Source organism: Pongo pygmaeus, chromosome 6, assembly GCF_028885625.2.
Source record: "Pongo pygmaeus isolate AG05252 chromosome 6, NHGRI_mPonPyg2-v2.0_pri, whole genome shotgun sequence".
NCBI lineage: Eukaryota > Metazoa > Chordata > Mammalia > Primates > Hominidae > Pongo > Pongo pygmaeus.
This window is the reverse complement of record NC_072379.2, coordinates 148,901,392-148,929,121: the sequence shown is the minus strand read 5'-3', so window position 1 is coordinate 148,929,121 and position 27,730 is coordinate 148,901,392. Positions and strand designations below refer to the sequence as shown.

The 27,730-nt window shown below is 44.5% G+C and overlaps 1 protein-coding gene and 3 non-coding genes across 5 annotated transcripts in view; 2 read left to right on the top strand and 2 right to left on the bottom strand.

Moving 5' to 3' along the window:
• Positions 1 to 27,730, top strand: part of LOC129040104 (uncharacterized) — a 73,568-nt gene that overhangs the window by 18,879 nt on the left and 26,959 nt on the right. The window lies entirely within an intron of this gene.
• TRNAC-GCA (transfer RNA cysteine (anticodon GCA)) lies at positions 5,618 to 5,689 on the bottom strand. Its single transcript has one exon. It is a non-coding gene; the product is annotated as a tRNA-Cys (tRNA).
• TRNAC-GCA (transfer RNA cysteine (anticodon GCA)) lies at positions 13,809 to 13,880 on the top strand. Its single transcript has one exon. It is a non-coding gene; the product is annotated as a tRNA-Cys (tRNA).
• Positions 15,441 to 15,512, bottom strand: TRNAY-GUA (transfer RNA tyrosine (anticodon GUA)). The gene has a single exon. It is a non-coding gene; the product is annotated as a tRNA-Tyr (tRNA).

Here is a 27,730-nt window from a genome sequence, read left to right as displayed (position 1 = left end):
AATGGGGATACAGGAAGGAGACTGCCCTGAGAGACCGTTTCCACTAATAGAAGGCATTGGAGGGCAGGGACGGGAAAAGGGCAAGTACCCAAGTTCTAGGCCAAAGCTCTAAGTGTTCGTGAAACTGGAACAGCAAAAGCTACTTCTTAAAAACCTGAAGATTTTGTGGGTATCTAGTGAGCGTATATATTTACAGGGTATATGAACTCGTGAAACAGGCATGCAATGTGAAATAAGCTCGTCATGGGGAATGGGGTGTCCATCCCCTCTAGCATTTATCCTTTGAGTTACCAATACCACTTTTTTTTTGGGTGGGGGGGAGCTAAATAAAAAGTTCGCATCTCTTGTTAACAAAAGGAATCTAATGAATAGGAAATTATGCAGCACATCATTGAAAATAAAAGATTTTTCTTTTATTTATTGAAAAACAGTGGCTCTGTTTTTCAGGCCACTACATCTTGTACTAATAAGGAGAGTCACAGGATGCAGAATATTTTCAACTCAGAGGAGTAGAGCAAAGCGCCATTTGCTAAATGATCAAATTAGACAGAGCCTCAAATGACACTACACTTGACCAGGCTCTGTCTTCAATGCCTGCTTCTCTGTTGTGTTTTCCTGCCATTCAATGTAAAGATAGTAAGACTTTCTTGCTTTCAGATAATTACAGGAACATGTTTTTAACCAACTAAAATATAAACTTCTGTTGTGTACATAAATCTGAATTATTAAATGTATTTTAGGTACTTTTTAAAAAGGTTCATAAACCATGATTAGTAAAAGGGATACTAAAAATCATGAATTGTGCTTCTGAATTCTATGCTGTGTAGCTGAACCTCCACGAATTTTAAGATTTGTGTCAAAAAAGCTGTTTGTTCTCTAAAGCATAGAACGCCATGACATCGTCTAGTTTTTGAGATGGTTGATACAATTCAGTGATCCCTTCTGCAGAAGTTCGCCTTTAAAGCTTAACTATGACATAAAATTGCCATTGAGAATTGGAACATGTGAACACAACGTAGAACTTACTTATATTTTAACATGTTGACATTTCATCTTCTGCAAACTGTCTTGGCCTTCTAAGGGCTTACTCATTGAGCAATAGATCCTGGTGGTTTGTCTTGGAAATAGAAGACCAGTACCACCCCAACCCAGGCAGAATGACTGGATCCAGAAGGGGTACAATTAAGACAACTAGGAAATGCTGAAAGAGCCTTTGTTTCTGGAAGATGCTGTTCTGGTCTAGTTTTAAGTACTGTCCACATAAGCGTGAAATGAAAATCAATCTTGGGGCCCCCAAATCACTAAGCTAAAGGCAGAAGTCAAGCTGGGAACTGCTTAGGGCAAACCTGATTTTATTCAGAGTCACCCGTCTGCTTACGAGATAAATCTGTATCAGATTGCCTCTTTTAGAGAGGCTCATTAGAAACCCAAAAGAATGCAACCTTTTGTCTCTACCTATGACCTGGAAGCCCCCTCCCAGCTTCCAGTTGTCCCACCTTCGCCTGGCATTGTCCCACCTTTCCAGATGGAACGAGTATGCATCTTATACATATTGATTGATAGCTTATTTGTCCCTAAAATGTATAAAACCAAGCTGTGCCCCTACCACCTTGGGCACAGGTCGTCAGGACTCGCCTGAGGCAGTGTCACAGACGCGCATCTGCAGCCTTGGCAAAATTCACTTTCTTAATTAACTGAGACCTTTCTCTAGATATTTGGGGTTCAAATAAGGATGAATAAGAAGAGGCAGAGTGGGAACAATGCAGTCTTGGGCTAAGGAGCCTTCTTGGAAGCTCTGCTAAAGCAGGGTCTTGCCCTTAGCTGCAGTCTAGAGCCCCCTGGGAAGCTTTCACCAGCCTGGGGCCCCACTCTAGATGTTCCGATTTAATTGGTCTGGGGTGGGGCCCGGGAAATGGCACTTTTATGGACTCTTCAGGTGATTCTAGTTTATACCTGGGGTTAAGAACCACCACATTCTAGCCTCACCATTGCTGGTTTCAGAAAAAAAAAAAAAAAATGAAACATTTACCCTAGTGTCTGAGTGTCTAATAAGGAAGAAGTTAAAATGTGGGCACCTATGTAAAAATGTCAAAATTAAAAATGCGGAGGGGGTATCCAGAATCGAACTGGTGGCCTCTTGGTTCACAGTCTAATGCTCTAACCCTGAGCTATACCCCTTCCTGTTGCTGTGGGGGTCAATTAATGTCTTTGACTTGTGCAGTCACACCCAGATGACCAGTCACCTATGCGTTGCCACTTCACAATGGAAGCTCCTAGGAGCTGCCAGGTCTACCTCAGTGAAAACTCATTCACCTTGTGTATAACAAGAGGCAGTCCCCGCTCCTCAAATACCCCCGTGCCTGTGTCTTCCCTGCCTTGAGTCCTTGGTTGCGGGCAGCAGCCTGGAAAAGCACTGCCAGTGGCCGCTAGAACGGCCTTGAGAGTCAACCTCCTGTACCTGTTATGGTGGGCACGTACAAGAGAAACTTTGTGTGACTGAGGTGTCTGTTCTAAAACACTTAATGACAGAGTTAGGCCTGGCTCTCCTGGTCCAGTGTTCCAACACAACTGCAATCTAGGACAGAAGGTGATTCTTCCAACTTTCACTTCTTCAATTAATATTAATGGAGAATGATAGAGAAGGAGCGACTCCAAGAAATAGTGAGAAGGCGGTAGCTGAGTAGATTTTAGAATCCACAAAAGCCTTAAGAGGGCCAACGTTAAACATAGTTTCAAGGACCAAAATATGTTGCTAGACAACAACCCCACTTGACTCATTTTTGTCTTTAAATGACAGGGTGTTTTCCTGTCATCCAGGCTGGAGTGCAGTGAAACAATTATAGCTCACTTCAGCCTCCCAAGTAGGTGGGACCACAGGTGTGTACCGTCATACCCAGCTAATATATTTTATTTTTTTGTAGAGGTGAAGTCTCACTATGTTGCCCAGGCTGGTCTTAAACTCCTGGCCTCAAGCGATCCTCTTGCCTTGGCCTCCCAAAGTGCTGGGATGAGAGACATGAGGCACTGTGTCCAGCCTCCCACGTGACCTTCCTGATGGCCGGCAGAACCCTGTCCTTTCTAGAAGGAAGACTTGGAGGAACACTTGGGTTAACTCCTTTTCACCTCCTCAGCTGTGCCAAGGCCCCGCCTCTACTCTTGTCATAGGAGCTGGTAAACTGTCTCTTCTTCAAACTGCCTTTCTTTCCTGCTGGAATTTTCTCCTTTACCCACAGGCCTTTGCCTTGTAGCCCTGGGCACCTTCTCAGAAGGCAGCTGGCAGTCAGCCACTCCTCTCTGCTCCTGGCCCGACAGCCTCGGGAAACACTGACTTCTGCAGTGATTTCTATGATAACGTTAAGATCCTCTGGGCTTCCCTTTTCGGCAGTAGGGTGGACTGCCGAGGAAGATGTGGAGGATTGGTGAGCCTGCAAGAGCACAGAACTCCCCACTGGCAGGGCCTGGGCAGTAGCCTGGCGGGCGGATCACCTGAGGTCGGGAGTTTGAGACCGGCCTGAGCAACATGGAGAAACTCCATCTCTACTAAAAGTACAAAATTAGGCGGGCCTGGTGACTCTTGCCTGTAATCCCAGCTACTCGGGAGGCTGAGGCAGGAGAATTGCTTAAACCTGCGAGGCAGAAGTTGCGGTGAGCCAAGATCGCGCCATCGCACTCCAGCCTGGGCAACAAGAGCGAAGTCCAGGAAGTCGCAGAAGACCCTGGACATCGCTGGATTCTGGAGGCCCAGATGTCAGTAGTACAATGATGGATGGGCATTTCCAAGAAGAAGTCTTAGGGCCCACCCATGATGAGGAATCAGGAAGGAGAGACAGTCTTGCACAAAGGCAGGATACAAGAAGTGCTAAGCAGTGGCCGGGCGCATGGCTCACTCCTGTAATCCCAGCACTTTGGGTGGCTGAGGTGGTCAGATCACCAGGTCAGGAGTTGGAGACCAGCCCGGCCAATGTGGTGAAACCCCGTCTCTACTAAAAATACAAAAATTAGCCGGGTGTGGTGGCGGGCACCTGTAATCTCAGCTACTCGCAAGGCTGAGGCAGGAGAATCACTTAAAATGAGAAGGCGGAGGTTGCAGTGAGTCGAGATCGCGCTGCTGCACTCCAGCCTGGGCAACAGATCGAGATTCTGTCTCAAAAAAAAAAAAAAAGAAAAGAAAAAAGTGTGTATTTCATGGATTGTTATGTAGATTGAATGAGTTAATCTGCGTAAAGCACATAAAACAAGACTGGCACGTAGTAACTTCTGTATACCGTTTGCTGAACAGATAAAAAGCTCACAGAGAAATCAGCTAACATTCATGAGAGCCAATAAACACAAGAGAATAAAAACCCACATGGCAGGAGAAGGTATCTGTTGCACATAACTGATGAAGGGCTTATTCCCAAAATATATAAAGTATTGCACAAGACAATTAAAAAATGGACAACTTAGTAGAAAAATGAAGAAGAGACTTGAGCAGTCACTTCACAGAAGAGGACATCCAAGCGACCAATAAGCCTATGAAAAGATGCTCAAATCTCATGAGTCTAGAAAGGTGCAAATTAGGCTGGGCGCGATGGCTGACACCTGTAATCCCAGCACTTGGGGAGGCCGAGGTGGCCGGATCACCTGAGGTCGGGAGTTCATGACCAGCCTGACCAACATGGAGAAACTCCATCTCTACTAAAATACAAAATTAGCCAGGCTTGGTGGCTAATGATGATAAACTGCCTAGCATGATATTATCACATAGTAGGGCATAGTAAGCATTCAAAAAATAACACCAGTTCCTGTTCTTGTCTTTTGGCAAACTCCAAACCAGTATCTGTAATGTCTCCTAAATGACCTCCTTAGACAAAGGACCTGACCTGGTTCTTCATTGCAGCACACAGGTCTCCCTGTGGCCCACAGAACAAAGTTGGAATTCCAAATCATCTCATACGAAGACTCTTGAGTCTAATCCCCCACCTCCAAGCCTTGGGCCCCAGTCACAGAGTGGGCTGTAATTCACATGTAGCCGCAGAGCTACAGGAGTTTGGTCGTAGGGGCAGCACTGCAGAGCCTCTGTCTCCCTTGTTAGAGGAGCTGAGCCAGGCTTTTGGCCTACAAGGTTGAAGCAAGGGTGTGAGTGAGCTCTGGCGTGGGAGAAACCAATTCTCCAGGGGAAACATCTGCCTTCCATGGGAATGCCGTGTGCTGTGATGTGTCTCCCCAGGTCTGGCCACCACTCCAGTGCACCAAACTGCTGCTGTGGGAAGGAGCCAGGAGAGTGATAACTTGGGGTACCATTCCCTGTCTGTTTCTGGGAAGCCTGCTGTAGTACTACTCTCTGGTCTGCCCTGGAAAAACCCAGAAGCATACTGCATCACAGCTTGAGAAATTACATATGTAGGGGGAGCAGGGAGCTAGATACCACGAATACCAAGAACATGAGGGATACCCGTGGAACTCGTGCTGGAAGAGATGAGAAGAAGTTATCCAGCCAGGTTGCAGCTGGGTAGGCCTGAGCTGTAGCTTCCAGTTCCAGGGAAAATCATAGGTGGAACGGATGTAAAGAAACTGGAATATGACCAACAGCTTCTGTGAAGAACATAACAGCTTGTATGAATAGAAAAAGTACAGTAGGGGGCACCCAGATTTGAACTGGGGACCTCTTGATCTGCAGTCAAATGCTCTACCCCTGAGCTATACCCCCTGCTTGTCATAAGTGTCTAATAAGCACCTTTCATGTTGGTAATCACACCCAGCAGTCCTACAGCACATTGAAAGTTCCTTCTTGCTTTTAGAGAGTAAGACCAGCAACTGATTTTACCACAAACTCACCCCAGAAAAGTCCATCCCCAGTTGCCAAACCCTGGTCCCTGCTCAAATGCCTGCACATCTCCCCGCTTTCTGTCAGTCCGTGGTGACAGGAGCAGCTGGGAGGAGTGTTTCCGTTTACTGCTGGAACAGCCTTTAGGTCTACATGTTTGATGTCTTCTTGTTTACACTACAAAATAGCAGTTTGGAGACGCAAATTGAGACACATGCAGTGCTGACATATAAAGATATCTCTCAGTCTGGGATCTTTGCATTAAATCCAGTTTATGAAACAGTTGGTGAAGTTGGGGAAGTTCCCAGGCCCTGACATGGATCAGCATAGTCCTGGGAAGCATCATGGGGACAACATAGCATGAGGACCACACAGCTCCTCCAGGTTTTGGCCAGAAAACTCCGCTGCTAGTGTGGAAAGCTCTACTCTGAACTACACCTCCATTCCCAGTGCATGGCTGTTTTTATCAGAAGTTTGGACTGGTTGGAGCCCACCACAGCACCAGAAAGCCTCTGTAGCCAGACTGCCTTTCTAGATTCCTCCTCTCTGGGCAAGGTATCTCTGAAAGAAAGGCAGTAGCCTCATTCAGGGCCTTGTAGATAAAACTCCAATATCCCTGGGACAGAGCACCTCGGGGAAAGGGGTGGCTGTGGGCACAGCTTCATCAGACTTAAACTTTTCTGCCTGCTGGCTCTGAAGAGAGCCGTGGATCTCCCAGCACAGTGCTCGAGCTCTGCTAAAGGACAGACTGCCTCCTCAGATGGGTTCCTGACCCCCGTGCCTCCTGACCAGGAGACACCTCCCAGCAGGGATCAACAGACATCTCATACAGGAGAGCTTTGGCTGGCATCTGGCGTGTGCCCCTCTGGGACGAAGCTTCCAGAGGAAGGAGCAGTCAGCAGTCTTTGCTGTTCTGCAGCCTCTGCTGGTGATACCCAGGAAAACAGCGTCTGGAGTGGACCACCAGCAAACTCTTAGCGGACCTGCTGAAGAGGGGCCTGACTGTTAGAAGGAAAACTAACAAACAGAAAGCAATAGCATCAAATAAATGAAAAGGACGACCGCACAAAAACCCCATCCAAAGGTTACCAACATCAAAGACCAAAGGCATTTCTCTTTCTATTTCTCTTTCTTTCCCTTCCTTCACTCCCTCCCTCCTTCCCTTCTTCCTTCTCTCCTTTTTTTTTCTTTTGAGACAAGGTGTTGCTCTGTCATGCAGGCTGAAGTGCAGTGGCATGATCATAGCTCACTACAGTCTCAAGCCATCCCACCTTAGCCTGCTCTATAGCTGGGACTCCAGGTACATGCCATGACATTTCACAGGACATATCCACAGAAAATGGTGGCATTAGCATGATTTGAGGGTGAGGTTTTTGGCCCTCTGATGTCAAAAGGCCGCCTCTCAGGCACTTGCTCAGACCAGTTGAAGAGTCAGTTGTCGAAACCAGTTTTAGCTGGACAGGAGCTGGCCCAAGTGCCTGAAAAACAACTGAAGTGACCATCACCATGTGACCTACGTATGTTATCTATAAAGCCTCCCATGAAAGTTAAGTTTCTGCATTCAGCATTGAGGCTTTCAGGTATGGTGGCCTTCAGCTTCATGGAAAAAGGAAAATAATAACAACAAAAAGCAAGCAACAAAAAGCAAGCAGGGCAGGTGGGCCTGATCAGATTAATCCCTCCGTTTCAAGGCAAGCAGGAAGCAACCTGCCTTGGGGGCTCAGGGGTTACAAGGCACAAGTGACCACTTGGAAGTGGCCCTGGATCTTCACTTATTTTTGTATCTGTGACCTTCACCATGAGACTTTGCAGATCTTCCCACTAGAGGTGGAACATGCTTTCCTGCTCTTGAGTTAGGGCTTGCTTCTCTGACTTGCTTTGATCAATGAGATGTTAGCACATGTGATGCAAACAGAGGCTTGAAAGCTGCTTGCATAGTTGGGCCTCCCCCTTTGCATTTCTGCTGTCACCACCAGAAGAGTGTCCCCTTGCTAGCTGCTACTCCTCCAGCTGGGATTATAGAAGGAACACACATGGAGCAGACTTGAGCCCAGCTCAGACAGAAACCAAGCACAGATGGACCCACAGCTTGAAGCAGACACCAGGTCAAGCCTAGCCTGCATCAGCTGATTGGCATTCATGCTGCTGACCTATCAGCACGAGACATGCTTATGGTTTCATACAGCCTAATTTTGGGATGATTTGTTGTGACACATTGTTGTGGAAATAGCTGACTAATACAGCCTTGATTCTTACACCTGCCTCTCCCCCAACCCCCATCCCGTATGCCCATCAGGTACTGAGTAAGGGAATGGGAGGAGACAGTTGAAGGAGTTCAGGTTGTGGCTACAGAGTAGAAAAGTACCAGTAGACCAGTGAAGGGTCTCTGGGAAATGGAGGGGTGAACTCATGACCAGAAGAGCAGTCTCTAGTCAGTTGTGGTAGAGTTGCCAATTTCCATAAGCTAACTGGGAATGAATACAATTTACAGTGCACTATAGAATCCTTGGGTGTGGCAACACAGGTGAAATATGCTAAGGAGGAATGTCCACCAGGCAAGGGGGTATAGCTCACAGGTAGAGCATTTGACTGCAGATCAAGAGGTCCGCGGTTCAAATCCGGGTACCCCTGCTGCCACTTACCTGTGGGTTCTCTTTTCCTGATGTTGAGCTTACTAGTCATCCTCACCACTGTTCTTCCTATAGTTCGTGTCAGTTTTCTCATGACTTCATTTTTCTGGCACAAGTCATGATCAAGTCACTAATAATCTGCATGTACTTCAAAAGTTCTAATTAGCTGCTCTTCTTTGAAGTTTATATTATGGCAGGACAGGCTGAATTAGAGGTTATGTAGTCTGACTTTGCATCAGCATTACTGACAGAACATGTCAAAGATATAGATTACTTCCTAGAAATTCCAATTTAGTAGGACTGAGGAGGAATCAGAGAACTTCTACTTTTGGGGGTCATTTGGGCCATAATCCCCTGTTAATACCTGTTCTAACATCCAATAATTCTAAGTGGCTGGAAAATTGTTTTGGAACTTACAACAACTTATCATTCTAAACCACATCCCAGTGGGAAGCATCAGTGATGTTCAAGCTAGTGCCTGCCTTCAGCCCATCACTGAGGGCATGTGGGCTGCTGAGCTGCAGGCATAGGCAGTGGCCAGGTGTGTAGAGGTGGGAGAGGGTGGGAAGGTGGGGGAAGTCAGAATGAAGCTGTGGGAATGGTAGGAGGGTGACCAATTGCAGTGGCACAGTCAGCTAGGGGTGGTGGCGGGCCATGAGTGATTACTCGACTCCCTGCATTAAAGTTCAGAATTGAAGTTTACTCAGGCTTCAGTAGTTGTTTTTGAGTAAAGCATTTGATTGATGATCCACAGGTCCCTGACTCAAATTCATATGTTCCCTACCTACACTAATTTCTTCCCATACTGACCAGAGTATTCAAAAACAGTTTCCTTTCACCTCCTGAGGCCCCTGTAGCTGATTCTTCCTGCAAGGAGGACGAGAGGGTAAGGAGGTCGGTTTGTCCCATGCTCCTCTCTACTTTCCTGCTGCCCCATGTGACCTGCCCAGATCTGCTCTGCAGGCCTGATCAGTCTTGTCTTGCTTTGCTTTGGTGAGCATTTCTCTTGTGTTTTCTTTTTTGTTTTTCTTCCTATTCTTCCCCACCCTGTGAACCCTCTGTCCACATTTTGAGGATCCCCAGTTGGGTGAGGCACAGTGGAAGACATGGCTCTGCTTGTAGCCCTCGAAGCTGCAAGGAAGGAAAAAGCCTCTTTCTCTCTTTGTCTTCCTGGCAATTCTGGCCACTCAAGTGGCCCTGACTGATACTTACTCAGCTAATGCTCCAGAACCAAACACTTTCTATCAGGGAAACAAGTGGCAAACCTAATCTTTTAGGAACAGACAAAGGCAGGGCACAGGATGAGGGGAGGGAGAGGAGGACACTGAGAAGGAAGGCGGGAGTATAGTTGACCCTTGAACAACACAGGGGCCAGGGGCACCAGCCCCCAATCCCACGCAGCCGAAGGTCTACATCTAACTTTTGACTCTCCAAAAAGTTAACTAGTGATAGTCTCCTATTGACTAGAAGCCTTATTGACAATACGAACAGTCAATAACACGTATTTTGTATGCTCTATGTATTATATATTATATACTTAAAATAAGCTAGAGAAACTTTTTATTAAGAAAATCATAAGGAAAAGAAAATATGTTTATTACTCTTTAAGTGGAAGTGGGTCATAGTAAAGGTCATCATCCTCATCATTAGCTTCAGATTGAGTAGGCTGAGGAAGAGGATGAGGGGTTGTTCTTGCTGTCTCAGGTGGTAGAGGAGAAGGACAGGTGGACACGAGAAAAACCAAATTTCTGAATTGGAGACCTGCTGGGTCATTTGACCACAGAGACCACATCTCTGCAAGGCTCGACCCCTGATTCCTCCAGAAGACCCACCCTTGACTGTCCTACCTGTTTTGGTTTTCCCTTTTGTCTGACACTGAGAAAGGTGGTGGTCCGCAGAGGCCCTCCTGTGCTCCACTTGTGTGAAATTAAATGCATCCCCCATGTTTGTCATCTCATCTCAGTCAGATTTGCACTTTCCTAAGGGCAGAAGCATGTTCTGGGCTGGCCGCTTTGCCAGTCATCATCAGGACATTGACAGTTTAGTTCTACGGATGCATTTTGAGAATCTTCTAGGTGTCAAGGACAGTGCTGTGTGCTAGAGGACATAAAGATGGCTGAGAACAGATATTTTTGGGCTGCAGTAGATGGTTACAATCCAGGTGCATCCAGCTTCCTATGCTGGGTGGGAAGTTGTGGGTGACTGGGTTTCATTGTATTCACATTGTATATGGAGGCTTCCCTCGCATTCACACCAACGTTAAGTTAGGGTAAAGAGGGGTCTGGAAATATGGTAGTAGATGGTAAGACTCCACAGCACTCTGTCTGCATCGTACGATGTTCAGCAGCATCCTTGGCCTCTACCCACCAGTAGACAAGATGAGTAGACACAAACTGCACTGTCCACTTTGAGCCCGTTGGCAGGGATCCTGTGTGGCCTTTATCTCTGTCCTTTTTGTCTGAGAAGCCAGGACTCCCAGCTTATCCCTCACCACATCTGGCCTGGCCCATCCCCTTGTGAGACCTCACCTCCCCTTCTCCTCACCTCCTGCACATCCCTCCACTGAGCCCTGTGGGACTCAGGACTCAGCAGACCTGCCAGGTCCTGAGTGTTCCCTGCTCAGACTGAGCTCCAGGGGACTGCAGCCCTCTGAGAGCTTGTCATCCTCTTCCCTCACTCCCTCTCTAGAGACCCTGCCTTTGGGTCTCAGGCCTCGTCTTTTTGCTGCTGCTGCAGATATTGCCTATCTTCTCGTCACCCAGGACACTGGACCTGCTTTCCTGCTTTGGGTCTTGCCTGTCAGACAGCATCATGTATATGTATGTTTCCTATTCACAGATTCATCGTATGTCAGATCTTCCCCATTAGAATGTCGATTTCAAAAGTACAAAACTTTTAAGTCTGTTTTCTTCATATAATCATTCTAGGCACCTAGAATATTGCCTAGCACAGTAGGAATTCAATAACTATTTGCTGAATGTATGCCATGCTTCATAATTTAAAAAGTGTGTGTGATGTGTGTGTGTGAAATAATGGATTTCTGATACCATTTAAATTTCTTTTAAGGTCTCCGATGCCTCCCTGGAGCAACCACTTGTCCTGAATTGTCTATGTTTATCCTTTCTATCCACTTTTTTTTTTTTTTTAATTTGACACAGAGTCTCACTCTGTCACCCAGGCTGGAGTGCAGTGGCGTGATCTCAGCTCAACCTCAACCTCTGCCTCCCGGGTTCAAGTGATCCTCCTAGCTCAGCCTCCTGAGTAGCTGGGACTACAGGCGTGTGCCACCACGACTGGCAAATATTTGTATTTTTAGTACAGACGGGGTTTTACCGTGTTAGCCAGGATAGTCTCGATCTCCTGACCTCATGATCCGCCTGCATCAGCCTCCCAAAATGCTGGATTACAGGCATTGAATCACTGCACCTGGCCTCTATCCACATTTTAAAACATCTGCCATGTGCATTCGTAGTTGTAAACAGTATATTATGTGGTTTTTTGTGTTTTGAAAAATTACATAGATGTTATTATATTTATCACTCATTATTCTGTATTTCAGACTTATCCATGATACATGTAGATCAAGTTCATTCCTTTTAACAGATGGTTCATATTCCAGAAGCAACTATATTGTAACTTATTTTCCGTTCCTCCACTGATTGGCACTTAAGCTTTTTCTAATTTTTCACGCTCACAAGCGATACTGTAGTGATCATTCTTGGGCCTGTCTCTTTGTGCCCCTGTGGGGATGCTACTCTAGAAAACAGACCCAGCGGTGGCCTCCCACGTCATAGGCTTGCTTGATTTCATCTCTGCCATTGCCATATTGCTGTCCCCAGAAGTACCCCAGTGCCACCGGGTGCTCCCAGCAGCTGTGAGGAACCTGTATCCGTACATCTTTGCCCAGTTTCTATAATTACATTTCTGCCAACCTGATGGGGAGAGATCCTGGTCCTAATTCAGGGGACACTGGAGGCCTGAGCTTCAGGGCTCAAATAGCCTTCGTGCCTGGTCCTGGCTCTTCCAGTTGTGCTGAGCTAATGGTTTGGGGCCAGCATGGGGCTAGGTCCCCTCTGTTAAGGCGTCTCCCTTTTAAAGGGAAGGACTAGTAAGTGAGGAGAGGGAAGAAGAGAAGACAGTCGAAAAAATGTAGGCCAAGGCCCAAAGTAACCCCACTGTGCAGAGGGTGAAAGTGAAGTGGAAAGAGAGTACGGGATGTAGGTAAGAGAAGATAAAACTAAAGCAGTAGAGAAGGAGAGAGGAAGCTTCCAGCTCTAAACAGCAGTTCTCTAAATTGTTGCCCCACACAGGGACAGGAGGAGGCTGCAGGATTCTAGGCAGGAAGGATTTCTAGAAGTCCTCTGATAGGTCCATGGGGAAGGACAGGGTAAGTTCAAAGCCAGATAGAGGTCTGTCTGAAGGAGGTCAGTTGCCAGTGGTTCAGTGAAAATGATGAGAAATTACAATGTATATTAGATCCTTGGGCATGAGAACATAGGTGAAACAGTGTCAATCAGGAAAATCTAAACAGTTGAGAGGGCACATTTTGGGGCCAGAGCATCTGGCTGCATATCAAGTAGTCCCTGGTTCAAGATGGTGTCGCTTGTTGGCCCTTCCTTTCACTCTGCCCACATGTTTGCAATCACTCCATCCTGTGTCATGTCCCAGTGACCACATATTTCTCTGATTCTCCACTTTTCCATGGATTGGATCCTGTCTTCTGGTCACTACTTTTATGTGACACATCATGGGATTCAGCAAATGGAGAAGAGGAAAGGAAAAGGCAGTTCAACTCCTGCCTCAGAGTGTTCAGTGCAAAGAGGCCCTTTATCATGAATGTGGATTCTAGTCATGACTTGGTCATTAATCAGGTGTGTTTTGTTTGGGCATGATTTTAATTACTGTCATTTTTTCCAGGTCTATACCATAGAAGGGAACAGATTAAACCAGTATCTCCAAACCATGAGTCAGAATGTTGCAGGTTTTTTAGAAGCATACATGTTCCCTAGGTCCCGTCCCAGAGAGTCTGACTTAGGAGTCCTCAAGTGGGGCCCAAGAACTTTTGCTTTTACCCAGCTCTGCCCTGCCCAGCCCATCCTCACCTCCAGCTGGTCTGCTGAACAACCAATTCTTTTGAGTCCCTCTGTTCTAGGCGACTCTGAAGGATGTTCTGGCTGCAAACCTTAGTGATATTAATGTCACTGCCTTCAGTCAGACACTGGAGAAGGAAGAATGCTGGTTGTAAGTAGAGCTGGCAGGCAGGTGTGGAGTAGGAAGGGAGTGTATCGTGACAAAGCAAGTACACATCTCATGATGGTGACAGGATGTGGCCATACAGGTTTATAGTACTTATTAGAGACAGGTAGTCAAATGGGGGTATAGCTCAGGGGTAGAGCATTTGACTGCAGATCAAGAGGTCCCTGGTTCAAATCCAGGTGCCCCCTACCTGTTTTCACTCACTGAACATGATAGGATGTTCTATTCCTAGCCTTTCTTCAACACATGGATTCATTCTGCAAAGCAGGAGAGAGAGGAGGCAGGTCAGGTCTTCACTAGAAAGCCTCCCCTGACAGCGGAAGCTGTAGAGAAACCCAATTTCTTGAAGGCTGTCATTGTCCACAGGTCTGGGGAGAACTCTTTTTTTCTTGCACATCTCAACCCTCTTCATTTGGGGAATTCACAATTGTGTAAGTCTTGGTGGAAGACAGGATCTTGTCTCTGGTCAAGGAAAATACAAGGTCAGATATGTCCTCTCCCTGAATGTTGGTATGTGAATCAGGGTTCCTCAGAGAAAATAGAACCAGTAGGGGCTTGTGTGTGTGTGCACGTGTACACATGTGTGTGTACATAGACAGATTTTTAGGAACTGGATCATGCCATTGTGGGGGCTGGCAAGTGTGATGTCTTCAGGGCATGGCAGCAATCTGGAGAAGCAGGGAACAGTTGAGGTTGCAGCTTCAGCCTGAAGACAGCATGGAGGCAAAATTCCTTTCTTGGGGGACAGTAGATATTTCCTCATAAAGTTTTCATCTGATTGGATGAGGCCCACCCACATTTTGGAGGGTAATCTGCTTTACTCAAAGTCTATAGATTGAGTGTTAATCACATCTAAAAAATACTTTCACAGCAGCATCCAGATTACTATGGACAAACATCTGGCCACCATGGCCTAGCCAAGTTGACACATTTAAAGAAAAAAAAAATTGTTGAGGCAGACAGAAGCTCCCTCTATCACCCAAGCTGGAGTGCAGTGGCACTATCTCCACTCACTGCAGCCTTCGTCTTCTGGGCTCAAGAAATCCTCCTACCCCAACCTCCAGAGTAGCTGAGACCACAGGTGTGCACCACCATGCCCAGCTAATTTTTGTATTTTTTGTAGAGATGGGATTCTGCCATGTTGCCCAGGCTGGTCTCAAACGTCTGGGCTTAAGCGATCTGCGTGCCTCAGCCTACCAAACTGCTGGAATTACAGGCATGAGCCACTGTGCCCTGCCAACATGTAAAATTAACCAGCACAATTGGTAATGGCTTCAGTTTAGCCAATTATATTCCCCTAAACAAGACTATGAATTTTGATTAAATCCTACATAGAGGCAGGGTGAATTTGGAATTCATTCTGGAGGTGGCAGAGCTCTGGCAATGGCAGTAGGGCCAGAGGCTGCATCTAGTGTCTGTTGTGGTGGCAGTGGCGGCTCCCTAGCCAGAGTGGGCTGAGGTCCTGCCTGTTTGACGAGCCTGGCTCTGCAGGCTTCTCTGAAGTGCATGAGCTCCTCGCCATCCTGTCAGCAATTGCCCTCTGTGTCTCCACTCACCTTAGATGATGTCTTCTTTAATCAAAGTGCCCTTGCTGGTACCAGGGATGTATAATAAATGATTGCAGAAACATAAAGGGAATGTCATTGGGAATCTGGCCTCATTAAACTTGAAGGTAATGAAAATCTACGCAGTTTGAGGGGATAGAAATCCAGAAGCCCATTTCAGGCTGTAGAAAAGTAGAACAGTGTAAGGGGCACCTGGATTTGAACCAGAGACCTCTTGATCTACAGTCAAATGCTCTACCCCTGAGTTATACCCCCAGTCATAGGTAGACAGTGTAATTAACACCCTTTTCATGTGTCAGCACCGCAAGAACAAGACCGAGCTCTGCCAGATCGGATGTCTACGCCGGTTCTGTTTCTCTGAATTCTGGCCTCCCTCTTGTCACTGATACTTCTTTCTCCATCACTTCTGTGTGTACCTGGCTGAGGACACCCTGATGGCCTTGTTGACCTTTATAAATGGAGAGACCCTTCAAGTCATCCAGATAATTCTCTTAGACAGTAGCAATTGTTGAGCATCATGTGAGGTGTGCTAGGCCAGGGATGGAACTCTAACTAAGTGACACCACCCTCCCCCACACTGAAAGGAAACCAGAGCCTGTGTCTGGAGACTTGTATTTGATGTAGAATACTGTTCATGATAATTTGTCAAGTGAAAAGCAAATTGCTTTTGTAAAAAAAAAAAAAGAAAAAAAGATACTCAAAAAATACTACTTAGTCTTCTAAAAATGTGGCACATATTCACATATTCTCCTGACCTCGTGATCCGCCCGCCTCGGCCTCCCAAAGTGCTGGAATTACAGGCGTGAGCCACCACGCCCGGCCTCTGGTCCTGTTTTAAGTGCTGTCTACATAAGTGTGAAATGAAATTCAATCTTGGGGGCCCCAAATCACTAAGCTAAATGGAAAAGTCCAGCTGAGAACTGCTTAGGGCAAACCTGCCTCCCATTTTATTCAAAGTCACCCCTCTGATTATGAGATAAATCTCTGTCAGATTGCCTCCTTTAGAGGGGCTCATCAGAAATGCAAAAGCGTGCAACCTTTTGTCTCTTCTCTACCTATAACCTGGAAGCTCCCTCCCAGCTTCCAGTTGTCCCACCTTCGCCTGGCATTGTCCCACCTTTCTGGATGGAACGAGTGTACATCTTACACATATTGATTAATAGCTCATGTGTCCCTAAAATGTATAAAACCAAGCTGTGCCCCTACCACCTTTGGAACAGGTTGTCAGGACCCCCTGAGTCAGTGTCACAGACATGCATCTGCATCCTTGGCAAAATACACTTTCGTAATTAACTGAGACCTTTCTCTAGATAGTTGGGGTTCACCTAAGGATGAATAAGAAGAGGCAGAGTGGGAACAGGGAGACTTGGGCTACGGAGGCTTCTTGGAAGCTCTGCTAAAGTGGGGTCTTGCCCTTTGCTACAGTCTAGAGCCTCCTGGGAGCTTTTACCATGCCTGGGCCCTACCCTAGATGCTCTGATTTAATTGGTCTGGGGTGAGGCCTGGGAAATGGCACTTTCACAGACTCTTCAAGTGATTCTAATTTATATCTGGGATTAAGAACCACCACTTTCTAGCCTCAGCATTTGCTGATTTCAGAAAAAAACGAAACCTTTACCCTAGTGTCTAATAAGGAAGAAGTTAAAACGTAGACACCTATTTAAAATGTTGTTGAGGGGGGCGGTTCCAAGATGGCCAAATAGGAACAGCTCCAGTCTATAGCTCCCAGCATGAGCAACACAGAAGACAGGTGATTTCTGTATTTCCATCTAAGGTACCAGGTTCATCTCACTGGGGCTTGTCGGACAGTGGGGGCAGGACAGTGGGTGCATCCCACCGAGCATGAGCTGAAGCAGGGTGAGGCATCACCTTACCTGGGAAGCTCAAGGGGTCAGGGAATTCCCTTTCCTAGCCAAGGGAAGTGGTGACGGATGCCACCTGGAAAATCGGGTCACTCCCACCCCAATACTGCTCTTTTCCAATGGTCTTAGCAAATGGCACACCAGGAGATTATATCCCACACTTGGCTCGGAGGGCCCCATGCCCACGGAGCCTCACTCATTGCTAGCACAGCAGTCCGAGATTGATCTGCAAGGCGGCAGCGAGGCTGGGGGAGGGGCGCCCGCCATTGCTGAGGCTTGAGTAGGTAAACAAAGCAGCCAGGAAGCTCGAATTGGGTGGAGCCCACCTCAGCTCAAGGAGCCTGCCTGCCTCTGTAGACTCCACCTCTGGGGGCAGGGCATAGCCAAACAAAAGGCAGCAAAAACCTCTGCAGACTTAAATGTCCCTGTCTGACAGCTTTGAAGTGAGTAGTGGTTCTCCCAGCACGGAGTTTGAGATCTGAGAACAGACAGACTGCCCCCTCAAGTAGGTCCCTGACCCCTGAGTAGCCTAACTGGGAGGCACCCTTCAGTAGGGGCTGACTGACACCTCACACGGCCAGGTACCCCTCTGAGACAAAGCTTCCAGAGGAACGATCAGGCAGCAATATTTGCTCTTCTGCAGCCTCTGCTGGTGATACCCAGGCAAACAGGGTCTGGAGTGGACCTCCAGCAAACTCCAACAGACCTGCAGCTGAGGGTCCTGACTGTTAGAAGAAAAACTAACAAACAGAAAGGACATCCACACCAAAACCCCATCTGTACGTCACCATCAACAAAGACCAAAAGTAGATAAAATAACAAAGATGGGGAAAAAACAGAGCAGAAAAGCTGAAAATTCTAAAAATCAGAACGCTTCTCCCCCTCGAAAGGAACGCAGCTTCTCGCCAGCAACAGAACAAAGCTGGATGGAGAATGACTTTGACAGGTTGAGAGAAGAAGGCTTCAGATGATCAAACTTTTCCAAGCTAAAGGAGGAAGTTCAAACCCATCGCAAAGAAGCTAAAAACCTTGAAAAAAGATTAGACGAATGGCTAACTAGAATAACCAGGGTGGAGAAGTCCATCAATGACCTGATGGAGCTTAAAACCGTGGCACAAGAACTACGTGACGAATGCACAAGCTTCAGTAGCCGATTCAGTCAACTGGAAGAAAGGGTATCAGTGATTAAAGATCAAATGAATGAAATGAAGTGAGAAGAGAAGTTTAGAGAAGAAAGAGTAAAAAGAAATGAACAAAGCCCCCAAGAAATATGGGACTATGTGAAAAGACCAAATCTACGTCTGATTGGTGTACCCGAAAGTGACAGAGAGAATGGTACCAAGTTGGAAAACACACTGCAGAATATTATCCAGGAGAATTTCCCCAGCCTAGCAAGGCAGGCCAACATTCAAAATCAGGAAATACAGAGAATGCCACAAAGATACTCCTTGAGGAGAACAACTTCAAGACACATAATTGTCAGATTCACCAAAGTTGAAATGAAGGAAAAAATGTTAAGGGCAGCCAGAGAGAAAGGTCGGGTTACCCACAAAGGGAAGCCCATCAGACTAACAGCAGATCTCTCGGCAGAAACTCTGCAAGCCAGAAGAGAGTGGGGGCCAATATTCAACATTCTTAAAGAAAAGACTTTTCAACCCAGAATTTCATATCCAGCCAAACTCAGCTTCATAAGTGAAGGAGAAATAAAATCCTTTACAGACAAGCAAATGCTAAGAGATTTTGTCACCACCAGGCCTACCCTACAAGAGCTCCTGAAGGAAGCAATAAACATGGAAAGGAACAACCGGTACCAGCCACTGCAAAAACATGCCAAATTGTAAAGACCATCGATGCTGGGAAGAAATTGCATCAACTAACGAGCAAAATAACCAAGTAACATCATAATGACAGGATCAAATTCACACATAACAATATTAATCTTAAATGTAAATGGGCTAAATGTTCCAATTAAAAGACACAGACTGGCAAATTGGATAAAGAGTCAAGACCCATCAGTGTGCTGTATTCAAGAGACCCATCTCATGTGCAGAGACACACGTAGGCTCAAAATAAAGGGATGGAGGAAGATCTACCAAGCAAATGGAAAACAAAAAAAGGCAGGGGTTGCAATCCTAGTCTGTGATAAAACAGACTTTAAACCAACAAAGATCAAAAGAGACAAAGAAGGCCATTACATAATGGTAAAGGGATCAATTCAACAAGAAGAGCTAACTATCCTAAACATATGCACCCAATACAGGAGCACCCAGATTCATAAAGCAAGTCCTTAGAGACCTACAAAGAGACTTAGACTCTCACACAATAGTAACGGGAGACTTTAACACCCCACTGTCAACATTAGATCAATGAGACAGAAATTTAACAAGGATATCCAGGAATTGAACTCAGCTCTGCACCAAGCGGACCTAATAGACATCTACAGAACTCTCCACCCCAAATCAACAGAATATATACATTCTTCTCAGCACCACATGACACTTATTCCAAAATTGACCACATAGTTGGAAGTAAAGCACTCAGCAAATGTAAAAGAACAGAAATTATAACAAACTGTCTCTCAGACCACAGTGCAATCAAACTAGAACTCAGGATTAAGAAACTCACTCAAAACTGCTCAACTACATGGAAACTGAACAACCTGCTCCTGAATGACTACTGGGTACATAACGAAATGAAGGGAGAAATAAAGATGTTCTTTGAAACTAATGAGACCAAAGACACAACATACCAGAATCTCTGGGACACATTTAAAGCAGTGTGTAGAGGGAAATTTATAGTACTAAATGCTCACAAGAGAAAGCAGGAAAGATCAAAAATTGACACCCTAACATCACAATTAAAAGAACTAGAGAAGCAAAAGCAAACACATTCAAAAGCTAGCAGAAGGCAGGAAATAACTAAGATCAGAGCAGAACTGAGGGAGATAGAGACACAAAAAACCCTTCAAAAAATCAATGAATCCAGGAGCTGGTTTTTTGAAAAGATCAACAAAATGGATAGACCGCTGGCAAGACTAATAAAGAAGAAAAGAGAGAAGAATCAAATAGATGCAATAAAAAATGATAAAGGGGATATCACCACCAATCCCACAGAAATACAAACTACCATCAGAGCATACTATAAACATCTCTACGAAAATAAACTAGAAAATCTAGAAGAAATGGATAAATTCCTGGATACATACACCCTCCCAAGACTAAACCAGGAAGAAGTTGAATCTCTGAATAGACCAATAACAGCCTCTGAAATTGAGGCAATAATCAATAGCCTACCAACCCAAAAAAGCCCAGGACCAGATGGATTCACAGCGGAATTCTACCAGATGTACAAGGAGGAGCTGGTACCATTCTTTCTGAAACTATTCCAATCAATAGAAAAAGAGGGAGTCCTCCCTAACTCATTTTATGAGGCCAGGATCATCCTGATATAAAAGCCTGACAGAGACACAACAAAAAAAGAGAATTTTAGACTAATATCCCTGATGAACACTGATGCAAAAATCCTCAATAAAATACTGACAAACTGAATCCAGCAGCACATCAAAAGGCTTATCCACCATGATCAAGTGGGCTTCATCCCTGCGATGCAAGGCTGGTTCAACATACGCAAAACAATAAACGTAATCCAGCATATAAACAAAATCAAAGACAAAAACCACATGATTATCTCAATAGATGCAGAAAAGGCCTTTGACAAAATTCAACAGCCCTTCATGGTAAAAACTCTCAATAAATTAGGTATTGATGGGACATATCTCAAAATAATAAGAGCTATCTATGACAAACCCACAGCAAATATCATACTGAATGGGCAAAAACTGGAAGCATTCCCTTTGAAAACTGGCACAAGACAGGGATGCCCTCTCTCACCACTCCTATTCAACATAGTGTTGGAAGTTCTGGCCAGGGCAATCAGGCAGGAGAAAGAAATAAAGGGTATTCAATTAGGAAAAGAGGAAGTCAAATTGTCCCTGTTTGCAGATGACATGATTGTATATCTAGAAAACCCCATCATCTCAGCCCAAAATCTCCTTATACTGATAAGCAACTTCAGCAAAGTCTCAGGATACAAAATCAATGTGCAATAATCACAAGCATTCTTATACACCAATAACAGAGAGCCAAATCATGAGTGAACTCCCATTCACTATTGCTTCAAAGAGAATAAAGTACCTAGGAATCCCGCTTACAAGGGATGTGAAGGACCTCTTCAAGGAGAACTGCAAACCACTGCTCAATGAAATAAAAGAGGACACAAACAATTGGAAGAACATTCCATGCTCATGGATAGGAAGAATCAATATGGTGAAAATGGCCATACTGCCCAAAGTAATTTGTAGATTCAATGCCATCCCCATCAAGCTACCAATGACTTTCTTCACAGAATTGGAAAAAACTACTTTAAAGTTCATATGGAACCAAAAAAGAGCCCGCATCGCCAAGTCAATCCTAAGCCAAAAGAACAAAGATGGAGGCATCACACTACCTGACTTCAAACTATACTACAAGGCTACAGTAACCAAAACAGCATGGTACTGGTACCAAAACAGAGATATAGATCAATGGAACAGAACAGAGCCCTCAGAAATAACGCCACATATCTACAACTATCTGATCTTTGACAAACAAACCTGAGAAAAACAAGCAATGGGGAAAGGATTCCCTATTTAATAAATGGTGCTGGGAAAACTGGCTAGCCATATGTAGAAAGCTGAAACTGGATCCCTTCCTTACACTTTATACAAAAATTAATTCAAGATGGATTAAAGACTTAAACGTTAGACCTAAAACCATAAAAACCCTAGAAGAAAACCTCAGCATTACCATTCAGGACATAGGCATAGGCAAGGACTTCATGTCTAAAACACCAAAAGCAATGGCAACAAAAGCCAAAATTGACAAATGGGATCTAATTAAACTAAAGAGCTTCTGCACAGCAAAAGAAACTACCATCAGAGTGAACAGGCAACCTACAAAATGGGAAAAATTTTCACAACCTACTCATCTGACAAAGGGCTAATATCCAGAATCTACAATGAACTCCAACAAATTTGCAAGAAAAAAACAACCCCATCAAAAAGTGGGCAAAGGATATGAACAGACACTTCTCAAAAGAAGACATTTATGCAGCCAAAAGACACATGAAAAAATGCTCATCATCACTGGCCATCAGAGAAATGCAAATCAAAACCACAATGAGATACCATCTTACACCAGTTAGAATGGCGATCATTAAAAAGTCAGGAAACAACAGGTGCTGGAGAGGATGTGGAGAAATAGGAACACTTTTACACTGTTGGTGGCACTGTAAACTAGTTCAACCATTGTGGAAGACAGTGTGGCAATTCCTCAGGGATCTAGAACCAGAAATACCATTTGACCCAGCCATCCCATTACTGGGTATATACCCAAAGTATTATGGATCATGCTATTATAAAGACACATGCACGTGTATGTTTATTGCAGCACTATTCACAATAGCAAAGACTTGGAACCAACCCTAATGTCCATCAGTGATACACTGGATTAAGAAAATGTGGCATATATACACCATGGAATACGATGCAGCCCTAAAAAAGGATGAGTTTGTGTCCTTTGTAAGGACGTGGATGAAGCTGGAAACCATCATTTTCAGCAAACTATTGCAAGGACAAAAAACCAAACACCACATGTTCTCACTCATAGGTGGGAATGGAACAATGAGAACACATGGACACAGGAAGGGGAACATCACACATTGGGGCCTGTCATGGGGTGGGGGGAGGGGGGAGGGATAGCATTAGGAGATATACCTAATGTAAATGACGAGTTAATGGGTGCAGCACACCAACATGGCACGTGTATACGTATGTAACAAACCTGCACGTTTTACACATGTACCGTAGAACTTAAAGTATAATAAAAAAAAAAGTTGTTATAAGTAAAATGTTTATTTAGAAATAGAATGTTTTTTGGTACTGCAAGCAAAAATTTGCATGTAGACAAAAAGTATTCTCAGCAAGGCAATTTTACTTTGTGTAGAAAGGGTGCTCTTTGCAGATGGAATAATGGCCAGAGCACACTTGAACAATGGAGGGAAGCAATTTTTATCTTTTACGTAGCTTGTCTTTGCTACTGTGTCTTGTCTCTATTGGCTGGAGCTAGACTTTGTAATTTAAACTAAACTTGATTGGCTTACAATTTAAAACTTTTTTAAATAGGTAAAAGTACTGGAGAAGAAAGGAAAAGAGGAAGTTGCTTATGAAATATTAGAAAATAACAACATTCTTTTTTTAATTTTATTATTATACTTTAAGTTTTAGGGTACATGTGCACAACGTGCAGGTGTGTTACATATGGATACATGTGCCATGTTGGTGTGCTGCACCCATTAACTCATCATTTAGCATTAGGTATATCTCCTAATGCTATCCTTCCCCCCTACCCCCCACCCCACAACAGTCCCTGGTGTGTGATGTTCCCCTTCCTGTGTCCATGTGTTCTCATTGTTCAATTCCCACCTATGAGTGAGAACATGCGGTGTTTGGTTTTTTGTCCTTGCGATAGTTTGCTGAGAATGATGGTTTCCAGTTTCATCCATGTCCCTACAAAGGACATGAACTCATCATTTTTTATGGCTGCATAGTATTCCATGGTGTATATGTGCCACATTTTCTTAATCCCGTCTATCATTGTCGGACATTTGGGTTGGTTCCAAGTCTTTGCTATCGTGAATAGTGCTGCAATAAACATACGTGTGCATGTGTCTTTATAGCAGCATGATTTTATAAGGAAGGGGCATAGGCTGTGAGCTGGAACATGCTTGTAAGCAAGTTTAGCACAAATATCTTGGTTAAAGTACAAGGACATAGAATGTACTTATTCTTTTTTATCTAACCACTACATAGGATTAGGCTGAATGAAGAGTTACTAGCACAAAGCAAGGAGGCTTGAAGGAAGTTAGGTTTTAAAAGAAACTATTATTTTTAACACTTATGATTTATTCTTTAATAAGGAGGGAAACTTTGAAGAGGGAACTTTTTACTTTCTACAATTTGCTCCTCTTGATTTTATAGTTTTTTCTCTTTAAACTTTCTTAACATGTCTTGGCTTAGCTGTTTTGCTTGAGTTTTTAAAAGAAAAAGTTTTTTTGGTTGATGAAATACCAGGGTAAAAGGATAGCTAATTGAACTAGAGCACAAGTACTGCTCTAATTATTTGTCAGGGTGTCTAGTAAAGGTGTTCTACAATACTACTGTACATCTGCTTCGGGATGAATAAGGGCATAGTGATGCGTCAGCTCTTGGAAGTGCTTCACCTCACTGCCTCCTGTTTAGTCTCTAAGGAACACCAAATTATTCTCTTGTTGGAGACACGAGGTAAAATTGGTCTTGGAATATGGAGGCTGGATGGCCCTCGGTGGCTGACCCACAGGGTACTGCACTTCAGGAAATAGCAGAGAGAGAGTTTGGCACAGTTCACTATCCCAGGCTGTAGGATTTTGAAAAGGAGCTACCATGCAGTCGATGTCTTGTAGAGGACCATCTGAGTGGAAAGGGGTCTACCTGGACCTTTGGCCTACCATGCACACAAGCATGACCATTGCTTCTATTTAGAGTTCAGATAGAATATTTAATCTATTTTAGCCAGGCATTTATATCCTGATACCCTGTTTTAATTGCTATTGTTTGATTTAGATTTTCTTTTACTATAGAGACTTTGGATTTGTCACTGTGTTTGGGAGGAGTGATTGATGGAGAAGTTGAAGTAGCAATAAAGTGCATTTCAAAAATTTCTCTAGGATTTTTTTTTTTTTGAAATGTTGGCTTTTATACTATAAATACTTACAGGAACTCATTATGTCTTCCCAATCTGAGGAAGTCAAAGAGGGACAGAGATATTTTTTTGAAGTAGTAAGCTGTCTTTGGTTATGTAAATCTCTATAAGGTATAACTAAACAGGCATCAAAAGTAATAACTTGAGATGAGTTAGATCTAGTTACATTAATAATAAGATGGGGAGTAAAGGGAAGAAAAGAAAAAGAAAAGATAGATTGAGTTTTTCTTAGCTTTAATTTGATAGGGCTTAACCTTGGAACAATGGCTCATGATTCCGATGGTGATGATGCTTTCTTGACTTGGGTGTGATGTGTCTGTCTTTTTTCTGGTGTGCGAATGGCAGTCTCAGTGGTTAGCAGCATGAGGCAGGGTCCTCCCGAGACTGGCTTGAGTTTTTTTTTTTTCTTTTTTCTTTTTGTCTTTCGATGATGACATGGTCTCCAGGCTGGTGCTGGTTTACCAGAAATTTTAGGGGTGGTACTTGTGTTAAAAGACTTTTAGTTCTGAGGGAAGGGAAAGTGGAAGATAAACTCAGTATATAATTTCTGAGAAACTGCTTTTTTTGTTTTAAATGTGGGGACATTAGCAGTGGAATGTAAGTAAGGCAATTTGTAGGTGTCTCTGATTTTATAGTCTCTACTGCCTTTTTGCTGAGAAATTTTCTTTTTTTATTTTTACTTACGTTGTCTCTGAGGGACTCTCTGGGGCTCCGTATTTTGTCAGAACTCTGCATGTCTTGGGGCTCAAGGCCCCATGGTGACACCCCTTGCTCCATCCCCGCTTAGCGTCGCCTAGGGGAATCGACAGCCCCGTCCCCTGTTAAGGTCTCCAGCTCCCTGTGGCCTTCACTGCTCTTGTGCGTGCAGCTTTGGGAATGAGGGGCTTTGTGCCTCACCTGGCCGCCTTCAGACTTTGCTCCTGTCCGAGCCCTCGCTGTCTGTCTCCTGGCCTGGGGCTGGGCTGTGCTGTCTAATGGCCACTTGGCCCCCTCCCCTGCACAGGAAGTGTCTGTTCAAGGTTAGGTTCCCCCATCGGCTTGTGCTGCAGCCTCTCTAGGAGCCGCTGGAGGTGGAAACTTGTTGTTAATAACTTTGTGCTTGAGGGCCCTTAATGGGTTTTTTGATGCAGTTGGAGCAAGATTTCCTTTATAAGGGGTTTGGATAATATTTCTCTTTGGTTTAGCAATATTTATTTTCTTTTTGAATTTTCATTAGCACCTATTTGTTTAACCTTTTAATGTAGGTAAAAATCCATATTTTTATGCCTCCTTAGAATTCTTTTAGTAAAAGTATATTTTACTTTCCTTACATGCTTTGCACATAAACTGTTTCTTTAATAGCTTTACATTTAGGACACCTAATTACTTTTAAATTATACAATATTTCTTGCATAAATTCCCTATTACAACATTTTTTACAACTTTTGTAGGCCATCTTTGACATGCCTCAACTTTCTGACTTCTTTTTACACTATTTCTTTCCCCAGTCACACCTTCTGTGTCTTTCTCTAATCTCTGTCTCTTTCAGCCTCTCTCTGACTTATTCTCTCCCTCTGTCTCTCTCTCATTTGCGTGCACGTTCTCTCTCTCTCTCTGTCATCCCATTTCCTTTTTCTTTTCTACTTAGTCTTTTGGGCTGGGTGGGATTTGCATGGCTGCAGTCTGGGCCCAGGCTGCACCAGCCCAGAGGCTCAGCAGATGCCCGGCCCAAATTGCACAAGTCATTGACCCTGGGCTAGAGGGCCCCTTTGTCTTTCCTCCTTACCTTCACATCCATAGCCCTTACACACTTACTTTGACCTTCTCCTTTAAAGTACTGACTCTGCTTTCTTTCTCTTTGCATTCCTGAGTTCCCTTTCTTCTTTCACCTCTTCTAGAAAACTTTAAAACTTTGCCAAAAGATTTTTGCTTTCTGTCTCTGCCTTTCTCTTTCTCTCTCTGCTGGTCTTTCCATGCCTCTGCCAGCCACCCATGCTGCTGTTCTCCCCCTCCTTCCCCTCCCTCTAGGGAGTGGCCGGCGGGAGTGGAGCTTAGCCTCTTTCTTCCCCTGAGAAGACGGGAAAGGGAAGTTCTAAATATTTTTTCCTACTACCAGAGGTTTGTGTGCAGTTCAGTCTCCCCCTAATGGGGATTTTTCACCTCTTTTTAACCTCCAAGATACCCCGACTAAGGAATACTTCACTCGCATCCTGCAGCTTTTCTTTCCTTTGTCCTGACTAAGGAATGCTTTATTGCCCCTGCGGTTTCTCTTTCCTTGGTATGTCTTAACCAAGGAATGCTTCACTGCCCTGCAGCTTTTCTTTCCTTAGTCTTGACCACCAATGAAATTCTTTACCAGCTCTTCTGGTGTTGCCTTCCTTGGCTCATGCATGAGATTACCTGGTCCATGTGGTATGTGAAGATCTTTTACTCTAGGTCGCCGGCTGGTTTCTTTCTGCCTTGCTGAGAGTCTAGGTTTATTTGTCGCACTGGGTGTGACTCCATTCCTTACCCTGAGGCCACTGCAGTGAGGCAGTGGGGCACATCTTCATGAGAGAGGAAGAGAATGTATCCCCGTATGGGCCACCATTTTGTTATAAGTAAAATGTTTATTTAGAAATAAAATGTTTGCTTTTTGGTACTGCAAGGAAAAATTTGCATTTAGACAAAAGTTTTCTCAGCAAGGCAATTTTACTTTCTGTGGAAAGGGTGCTCTTTGCAGATGGAATAATGGCCAGAGTACATTTATCTTTTTATGTAGCTTGTCTTTGCTACTGTGTCTTGTCTCTATTGGCTG